The sequence below is a fragment of the Hylobates moloch genome, unplaced genomic scaffold (genome assembly GCF_009828535.3).
Source record: "Hylobates moloch isolate HMO894 unplaced genomic scaffold, HMol_V3 SCAFFOLD_16, whole genome shotgun sequence".
NCBI classification, from domain to species: domain Eukaryota; kingdom Metazoa; phylum Chordata; class Mammalia; order Primates; family Hylobatidae; genus Hylobates; species Hylobates moloch.
The window spans coordinates 58,203,405-58,209,408 of NW_026652291.1; positions in this window are offsets into that span (position 1 = coordinate 58,203,405).

The following is a 6,004-nucleotide window of genomic DNA, read 5'->3' on the forward strand; positions in this document are numbered from 1 at the left end:
AGGGATGACAGAGAATAACGTATAGCTAAAAGATTGTTAGTATTAATATTGAAAAGAATAAAACATTGATAAAGACAAAATAGCCAATTTACCAAAAAGAAAGAAATTTAAATGGCCAATAAATCTATGAAGGATTATTTATATTCATAGTAGTTAAATAAATGCAATTTAAAGCAATAAGATGCTGACCAGGTGCAGGTGTCGTGCACATATAGTCCCAGCTACTCAGCATTCTGAGGAGGGAGAATGGCTTGAGCCCAGGAGTTTGAGGCCAGCCCGGGCAACATGGTGAGACTCTGTCTCTAAAAAATAAAAATAGGCCAGGCAAGGAGATTCGTGCCTATAATCCCAGCAATTTGGGAGGCCAAGGCAGGAGGACTGCTCGAGGCCAGGAGTTCTAGACCAACCTAGGCAACACAGTGAGACCCCATCTCTACAGATAAAAAATTAGATGAGCTAGTGGCACACACCTGTAGTCCCAGCTACTCAGGAGGCAGAGGATTCCCTGAGTCCTTGAGCTGCAGTGAGCCAGGATCTTGCCTCTGTACTCCATGGCTTGGGGGATAGAGTGAAACTCCATCTCTAAAAAAATAAAAAGAAAAAGAATTCAGTCAATAAGGTGCCATTTTATGCCAATCAGATGATTAACATTTTCAAATGCATAAAACCCATTGTTGATGATTATGCAAGGAAATGGGCACTTTCTTATATTTCTGGTAGGACTATAAATTGGTATAACTTTAATGGAAAGCAATTTAATGACTTGTATCTACAGATTAAGAATTGCCTACTTTGGCCCAGCCATTCTGCTTCTAAGAATTTTTCTCAGGAATAGAGTGCAGGGGGTACTTAATCCAGGGCCTGACAGGCAGGTTTGTTTCCTCCTTTCGGACCGGAGGCTGCCGCCACTCACATGTTCCACCAGATCCTCATTGGGGTCAAGAAGCATTCAAGCTTCATCCCCCTTCATATTTATTAAAGCCAGAGGTACTGGAGCAGTGCTGTATGTCCAGCATCTGGCATTGTTCAATCAAGATGTTAGCTGGGACAGAAGACATAAGTCAGAACCCTGGAAGAAACTGGGTCCCAATATTATAATATAATAATCAATAAAGACAAAATATATTTATATTTTATTTATTTTACTTGTATTTTATTTATCAATAAAGACAAAATTATATTGTATTATAATAATCTATATTCAGCCAATATAGATTATAGCAAACTAAAAAAGGAGGTCCAGACTTCTAAATGACATGTTTCACCATAAAGCTGCTTACAATGAAGGTCTTCCAGAAGCCACCCACACAATTTTACACTTAAACAGGAAATAGTTCTCCTCTAAATGCACAAAATCCCTTTGATGTATTGTGCTGGGGATGACACTGATTATGTCTGAAACTTGGGAGAAAAAAAAAACTTTTCCCAGGAATAACCTTGGACATGTGCAAAGAGTTACTTACTGAAATGTACATTACAGCATTAATTTTAAAACCTTAAAAGGCAAACAGTCTAGATATCCAACAGTAAAGTAACTGACCTTTTTTTGTTTGTTTTGTTTTGCTTTTTTGAGACAGGGTCTCACTCTGTCACTCAGGCTGGAGTGCAGTGGCACCATCCTGGCTCACTGACCTCAAGCGATCCACCTGCCTTGGCCTCCCAAAGTGCTGGGATTACAGGCATGAGCCACCACACCCAGCCCGTAGTATATTTTTAAGTGAAAAGCATACTGCATTAAATTTTTAAATTGGCAAATGACTTGAATAGACATTTCTCCAAAAAAGCTACACAAATTGCCAACAAGGACATGATAATGATGTTGAATAGGGAATGCAATTCAAAACTACAATGAGATACCACTTTACCACTTCACTCCCACTAGAAGAGCTATTAAAAAATGGAAAATAGGCCAGCATGGTGGCTCACGCATTTAATACCAACACTTTTGGAGGCCAAGGTGAGAGGACTGCTTGAGCCTAGGAGTTGAAAACCAGCCTGGGTAACATGGTGAGACCCCCATCTCTATAAAAATGTATTTAAAATTAGCTGGGCGTGGTGGCATGTGCCTGTAGTCCCAGCTGCTCAGGAGGCTGAGGTTGGAGGAGCCCTTGAGCCTGGGAGGTCAAGGCTGCAATGAACCGTGATCACACCACTGCACTCCAGCCTGGGCAACAGAGATCCCGTCTCAGTAAAAAAGGAAAATAACAAGTGTTGACAAGGATGTGGAGAAATTGGAACCCTCATATATTGCTGGTAGGAATACAGAATGCTGCAATCACTGTGGAAAATAGTTTGGTGGCTCTTCAATAGGTTAAGCACAGAATTACCATATGACCAGCAATTCCATTCACAGGTATATACCAAATGGGTGCTCAATTGCACATGAATGTTCATAGCAGCACTATTCACAACAGCAAAGAGTGGAAATGACTCAAATAGCCATCAACTGATGAATGGATAAGCAAAATGTGATATATATCCATATGATGAAATGACATATTTATTATTTAACCACGCTACAGCATATATGAACCTATATAATATTATGCTAAGTGAAAAAAGCAGACACAAAAAGCCACATATTGTATGATTTCATTTATATGAAATATCCAAAACAGATAAATCCATGGAAATGGAAGAGCATGTTAGGGTTAGCAGGAGCTGGGGAAAGGAGAAAATGGGGAATGAATGCTTATAATGGTTATGGAATTTTAAAATGAAAATTTTATTGAACTACTGTAGATAATGGTGATGTTGCACAACACTGTGAATGTACGAAATGCCACACTGAATAGTGCACTTTAAAATGATAAAATGGTGAATTTTATATTATGTGAATTTTATCATAGGGAAAAAAAAAAGCATCTTACAAAACAGTAGAGGGCCAGGCATGGTGGCTCACGCCTGCAATCCCAGTGCTTTGGGAGGCCAAGGTGGGCAGATCACTTGAGGCCAGGAGTTCGAGACCAGCCTGGCCAACCTGGTGAAACCCCGTCTCTACCCAAAATACAAAAATTAGCCGGGCATGGTGGCACGCACCTGTAATCCTAGATACTTGAGAGATTAAGGCAGGAGACTCACTTGAACCTGGGAGGCAGAGATTGGAGTGTGCCGAGATCGTGCCACTGCACTCCAGCCTGGGCAACAGAGTGAGACCCTGTCTCAAAACAAAAACAAAACAAAACAAAAAACCCACAGTAGAAATAGTTGGTCTTGTTTTTCTACAAGTATATGCACAGAAAAAAAAGGTATGGAAAGATAAATATCAAATTACTCTAGTTGTCCATGGGTGGTCATTTAGGACTAATGTTCTAATTTTTCTACAGCAATCCTAGATTACTCGAGTCCTTTTAAAACATGCTGTAGAATAATATCTAATGAAACAGGGGAAGTGGCCATCATATATTTGTATATTATTAAACCAAAACACTATATTTGAGTGATCTCAATTTTATTGCAAAAATACACATATTGCATAGAAAAAAAACTACTGAAAGAATATATGCCAATATATTATTAGTGGTTATGTTTCAATGGAGTGATCATAAGTGAATTTTATTTACTTTTTAAAAAATGTATTTTCAAAATTTCTCTAGTGAATATACGTTACTTTATTTTTTTGTTTCATTTTAATTTTTATATTTTCTTTTATTTCTGTGTATGTGACAAGGGATCACTCTGTCACCCAGGCTCTGGAGTACAGTGGCGCAATCACAGCTCACTGCAGCCTTGACCTCTGGGCTCAGGTGATTCTCCCACCTCAGTCTCTTGGGTAGCTGAGGCAACATGCACAAGCCACCATGCCCAGTAATTTTTTTGTATTTTTAGTAGAGATGGGATTTCACCATGTTGCTCAGTCTGGTCTCGAACTCCTGGACTCAAGCAAGCCACCCACCTTGGCCTCCCTAAGTGCTGGGATTATAGGCATGAGCCACTGCACCCAGCCATATATTACTTTCATAATCTGAGTTTTAAATATTTTTAAAAGATTCTCTTACATATATTGAGCTCAATATTATCAATATATTGAGTCAAATATTCTCTTTTTTTTTCCTTTTGTTTTTTTGAAACAGAGTCTCACTCTGTCACCCAGGCTGGAGTGCAGTGGCATGATCTCAGCTCACTGCAACCTCCACCTCCCAGGTTCATGCAAACCTCCTGCCTCAGCCTCCCAAGTAACTGGGATTACAGGTGTGCACCACTGCACCTGGATACTTTTTGTATTTTTAGTAGAGACGGGTTTTCAACATGTTTGCCAGGCTGGTATTGAACTCCTGACCTCAAGTGATCCATTTCTCTCTGCCTCCAGAAGTGTTGGGATTACAGGCATGAGCCACGGTGCCTAGCCCCCAAAATTCTTCTTACTGGTTAAATGAAACCTTTAGTTGGGGGAAAATTGAAAGAGTTTTAAAGATAAATAACATCAAACAATTTAGAAACTATTAAAATGAAGGAGGAAGAGTGAGGAGGAGGATGTTCAGAGAGACCAGTAAACATGTGCTTAGACATTTTTTAAAATTCTGAGCTGGGAATATGGCTCACACCTGTAATCTCAGCTACTTGGGAGGCTGAGGCAGGAGGATCCCTTGAGGCGAGTAGTTCAAGACCAGCCTCGGCAACATAGTAAGAACTCCTCCCCCTGCCAACATCTCTAAAAAATAAAGAAAACAAATGCTGACCAGGTGCGGTGTCATCCATATATAGTCCCAGCTACTCAGGAGTCTGAGGAGAGAGGATCACTTGAGCCCAGGAGTTTGAGGCCAGCCTGGGCAACATGGTGAGACTCTGCCTCTAAAAAATAAAAATAGAGCCGGGAGCGGTGGCTCACGGCTGTAATCCTAGCACTTTGTGAGGCCGAGGCAGGCAGATCACCTGAGGTCGGGAGTTCGAGACCAGCCTGACCAACATGGAGAAACCCCGTCTCTACTAAAAATACAAAATTAGCCAGGCATGGTGGCACATGCCTGTAATCCCAGCTACTCGGGAGGCTGAAGCAGGAGAATCGCTTGAACCTGGGAGGTGGAGGTTGCAGTGAGCCGAGATTGTGCCATTGCACTCCAGCCCGGGCAATAAGAGCAAAACTCTGTCTCAAAAAATTAACTAATTAATTAAATAAAAATAAAAACAGGCCAGGCATGGTGGTTCAAAGGGCAGGGGAAAAAAGAAATTTTTAAAAAATCTCTTGCATAGTTGTCTAGCAGAGTCAAATATGTATTATTGTAGGAGAGAAATTCCTTTTGCTTTAAAGACAGGGTCACCCTTTGTCACCCAGGCTGGAGTCCAGTGGTACAATCGTAGTTCACTGCAGCCTTGAACTCCTGGCCTCCAGAGTTCCTCTTGCCTCGATCCTCCCACTTAAGCCTCCCAAGTAGCTGATTCTACAGGTACCAGCCACCATGCCTCGCTGAGGAGTATCTTTCAAAAATGGAAGAGAATGAGGACACCACAAAATTATATTAGAAGATACAGACTAAAAGTTGCTTTTGCAATAAAGTTGCTTTTGCAACACACAGAGTCAGGGAGTTTAAAAATAACTCAGAAAAGGAGTAAGAGAACTGTTGTCCAAATTTGTGGCCTCTGATTCTGGCTGGCCACTGGGTTGCAGGACTAATGGGCTGCAAGTATGGTTTGTGTTCACGAAAAGGCCTTTGGAAGGGGCCTGGGGTAATAATAGTTATGCACAACCATGTAGTATCTATAATGATAATAATAAAGACATTGTTAATAACAATATTTACATAGACCTTTGTCATGCTTAGTATTAACATATATTTGGCGCTGTCTTAAGCATTTTAGTGTTTTAACTCATTTAGTCCTCACAGTACCCCTAAGAAGCAAGCACTGTTATCATCTCTGTTTTACACATAAGAAAAATGAAGCACAGGAAGGCTGAGTAATGTCTCAGATTACTAATGTCACATAACTAGTAAGCGACAGAGCCAATTTGTATCCAGGTGACTTTACTCTGGAATTCATGCTCTTAACCACTATATTTTATACTGCC